A 5,000-nucleotide genomic window follows, 5' to 3' on the forward strand; every position below is an offset into this window, starting at 1 on the left:
TTTCTTATATTAATTTCTTTTTTCTATTACAAAATAACTCTATTAAATGAAAAGTTTATATGTATGTGTGTATATATATATATATATATATATATATATACATTTAAACTTTTCATTTAATAGAGTTATTTTGTAATAGAAAAAAGAAATTAATATAAGAGAAAAGTTGATGGATTAAAATGAAGTGGGAAAAATTAATAAATAAAAAAAATTAAAACGAAAGAAATGCAAAGGGCAACATGAGAAAATAAGCATAAAGTTAATTATAAGAGAATATTCAGTCCCTCCTCCACAAAATCGATATATCTGCTCTGTAATAACTGATGATTATAATAAGCCAGTCACTCATTCTTTAGAAATACTGTAAAGTTACATTAAATAACCACATAAAAATATAAATGACATAATCAATGATATGGCGCAACACGGAAAACGAGGTTAGTTTTGCCTCTGCATTCACAACAAACGATTATCAGAAGACAATGATGATTGATGTATTATGCAGTTTTCAATGGGTGACTAATGGTAGTAGCATTTCATCCCCTTAATAGGAAGATAATGGTGCTTGATTTTACCATCAAAAATATTATAGTAAAAGAAAGCACCATAATGCGGTGGCAGACAATTATAGCCGTCTGTGAAACTGGGGCATTTCTTTGAGTGTTATGTTAAAAGAGGTTAGTTTAAAAGTTAAGGCAATGTATTTTCCCCGTGTATATAATTTAATGCGCTAGCAGGAATATACCGTGTGTATGTATGTATGTATGTATGTATGTATGTATGTATGTATGTATGTATGTGTATATATATATATATATATATATATATATATACTAAAGGGGTTGTGGTGACCGATGTGGTAACGTCCCTGACTGGTGAACGCCAGACTGGGGATAGAGTCCCGCTCAAACTTGATGGTTTCTCTGGTCGCTACAACCTTACCAAACTTGTGAACCAAAGATGGGGGGGTTGGGGGAGCCTATAGGTCTATCTGCTAAGTCATCAGTAGCCATTGCCTGGCCCTCCATGATCCTAGCTTGGATGGAGAGGGGGCTTGGGCGCTGATCATAGGTATATATGATCAGTCTCTAGGGCATTGTCCTGCTTGATAGGGCAATGTCACTGTCCCTTGTCTTTGCCTTTCATGGGCGGCCTTTAAACCTTTAAATGGCTAGTGTTCCGATTTTCAGCAAGCCTCTTAACATGATACGACTTGGACATGACGATGCTAGCACAATACACGTGTGGGTCTGTGTTTATACATACCAAGGTCTATAAATATCTCTAGACATAGGTATATACACATGTAGGCTACGCCTTTCACCATTTTACATAGAAGTCTGTTCTATAAATTCTATTTCAGTTGATTTTCAGGGGTAAGTCAAATAGGTTATGAATAAGCGGCTGAAATTGGTACATGATGCTTCACCGTCAACCTAAATACAGGGTTCGTAATCCATACTAGCTATCAATGGTTTATCATTGAAAGAGAACGGAGTCGTAAAGCATGCTTATAAAGACGGCGAATGATATGTTAAAATGACATAAATGTAGGAAGATTAATAAAAATGGAATGGAGAACAAAAGGATGATTACTGGCAACTCTGGGTTCAGCATCTTTATCTAGAATTATAACATTAATGAAATACAAACAGAAAGATCACCTTGCCGGAAGGAACTCATTAAACAGAAAAAAAAAATACTGAAAAGCTAAAAATATCCGTATAATTATCAAAGGCCAAAGTGTAAAACTTGTAAAAAGCTTTAAAACCATTCAATTACGGAAGAAACGCGAGTAATGTAAATACATAAAAAAAATCAAACGACGAAGTAGAGACAAACGATAGCCAACAACCTACATTTTGTTGAAAGTCACGACTTTGTCTTTTGCGGGACCTTCTTACTTTTCAATTGTTTATTTTCTGTGAAGTTATTACCATTCCCAACGAAGCTGGACGGAGGTAAACTGTAATTACTTGCTTATTCGTCTGCACTGTTCGCAAGATAACATAGAAATTTACCTGTAAGATTTCAGCTGTTTACTTTCTTATTCGTTTGCACTGTTCGCAAGATAACATAAAAATTTACCTGTAAGATTTCAACTGTGTTTACTTGCTTATTCGTCTGCACTGTTCGCAAGATAACATAAAAATTTACCTGTAAGATTTCAACTGTGTTTACTTGCTTATTCGTCTGCACTGTTCGTAAGATAACATAAAAATTTACCTGTAAGATTTCAACTGTTTACTTTCTTATTCGTTTGCACAGTTCGCAAGATAACAAAAATTTACCTGTAAGATTTCAACTTTATTTACTTGCTTATTCGTCTGCACTGTTCGCAAGATAACAAAAATTTACCTGTAAGATTTCAACTGTATTTACTTGCTTATTTGTCTGCACTGTTCGCAAGATAACAAAAATGTACCTGTAAGATTTCAACTGCATTTACTTGCTTATTTGTCTGCACTGTTCGCAAGATAACAAAAATGTACCTGTAAGATTTCAACTGCATTTACTTGCTTATTTGTCTGCACTGTTCGCAAGATAACAAAAATTTACCTGTAAGATTTCAACTGTATTTACTTGCTTATTTGTCTGCACTGTTCGCAAGATAACAAAAATTTACCTGTAAGATTTCAACTGTGTTTACTTTCTTATTCGTTTGCACTATTCGCAAGATAACATAAAAATTTACCTGTAAGATTTCAACTGTGTTTACTTAATTATTCGTCTGCACTGTTCGCAAGATAACATAAAAATTTACCTATAAGAATTTAAAGTAATTCTGTGGAAGGGAAGGATATAAGACAGAAAAACTAGAAACATTATGAGATGGATTTGGACGAAGAATCGGTCCTTTTGTTCCTATTTTTTAGGGGCGGAGTTATGAGATTTCTAAATCCTTCTGGGAGTCGCAGGAGTTACCAACTCTGTATGAAATGGATAGATTCAACAGCTCGATGAAGCTCAGCATATACAAAATATAATTGAAAAGAATTATTGGTAAATTATTCAATATCCCACAAAAAAAAGATTTAAAATTACACATGCGAACTCTTTCTAATTCAAAAATGTTCGCCCGTCCACGTCCATGCAAACTCAAAACAAGCAAGCAAAAACACACAAAGCAAAGAGAGCGGAAGTGTCCCAGGACCACGCTAAAAAATGAGAAAACGATGAATCTTGCAATCAGACCAAACAAGACACACCATAAAATTATATCTAAAAAATCTGGATAAAAAAAAGACGCGAGCACCTCCTTTGTCATGTTGAATACAGACCTGGAGAAGAAATCGCGTTTTAAGAAAGTTGAAGAAGAAGAAGAAGAAGAAGAAAAATAAGAAGAAGAAGAAGAGGAGGAGGAAGAAGAAGAAGAAGACGTCATTAAACCGCCAGGTCCTTGGCAGAAGGTACGCCGGTTGAAAGAGCCCTAGTTGGCACGACCGGAATTCCTCGACTCTTCGGAGGGAGGACGCACGTCTTGTCTCACGGCAACCGACCAGAAACGTTTAATTTGCTTTTGTGTCTCCCGCATTTCTTTCTCTTTTGTCACTTCGAGTGGTTTCTTTCTTCTCTGGTTGATCGGCCATTACCTAAGTTAGCCCCATCAATCTGTCATACCGGTTTTAAAATCCCTTTCCATTTCGTCAATTGCTTTAACTTTCATAATTTGGAATTTTTAACATTTTCCTTCATTTATGAGTTTTTTTCTTAGGGTTGGTTGTAAGAGAAGGTTCCCATATCTAAAAGTGTATGGCTAGTTTTTGTACTACGTTTCGTAAAATGGGAGAACAATATAGTGGAGAAATAGAATTAAGACTAAATATACCATCACTACATGAAATGTTATACATTCTTAGGAAACTTCTTCAACAAAAAAGGCGAGTTGTAAATCAGGAAAAAAATTATTGTATTCACACGTCGGTTTTATAAAGGAAATAGGAAAAGAAATGTGCTTGATGTAAAAGTAAAAAAAATAAGAAGGGGTTAAGCATTGTCATGAGGAGAAAGGTACTAGTTTACCCGACCCGTCAAAAATGACAGCTAAATATTTAGATATATATATATATATATATATATATATATATATATATATATATATATATATATATATATATATATATATATGCACACCCCTCTCATCGGGGTATGACTACCCTATCTCTCCACCCGAGGAGGGGGGAGAACTGAGCGTGACCGAAAAGATTTTACATATATATTACATATGTAAACATACATACATACATTATATATATATATATATATATATATATATATATATATATATATATATATATCCATCCAGACACTTGTTCTTTATTATATATTATAGAGAGAGAGAGAGAGAGAGAGAGAGAGAGAGAGAGAGAGAGAGAGAGAGAGAGAGAGAGAGAGAGAGAGAGAGAGAGAGAGAGAGAGATACTTTTGAAAGCTAATGCGAAATTTCAGAGTTTATTTTCACATCTGGATAAGCACAAGTATATATTGAAAAAGAAAGATAATTATTGACAAAAAAAAATCCAATTCTCAACTCAAATCTGAACGAACATTCACTACAGGAAAGCTAACTGTCGAGGCAGATCAAGCTAATATTTCATGGCATAACACTTTGACTATAATTCAAGTATTTTGCAAAAACTTTATCTACAGGAATTTTGGCATTCAATATCCGGTGCTATTATAGTATGCTATCTACCGCCGATTTTGCTATCTACCACCCCTCTCTGACTATAATATGATACCTATCATCAGTCCCTAAGAATACGGACTACTTGCTAATCCGCCTCTAATAAGGAGGATCACTACCGACTTGATAACCTAACCTAACCTAACTCAACCCAGCCTAACCTAACCTACAAACTGCTTATAATTATGCATCCATGTTGTCCTTCCAATAACTATTATTAAACTATCATTAAAGTGCAATGAGGATAACATACTTGTGGTACGTAATCTGTTTGATAATCATCATCAAACAGGAGGATTAACATTGACGGTAG

The sequence above is a fragment of the Palaemon carinicauda genome, chromosome 30 (genome assembly GCF_036898095.1).
Source record: "Palaemon carinicauda isolate YSFRI2023 chromosome 30, ASM3689809v2, whole genome shotgun sequence".
Classification (NCBI taxonomy): Eukaryota; Metazoa; Arthropoda; class Malacostraca; order Decapoda; family Palaemonidae; genus Palaemon; species Palaemon carinicauda.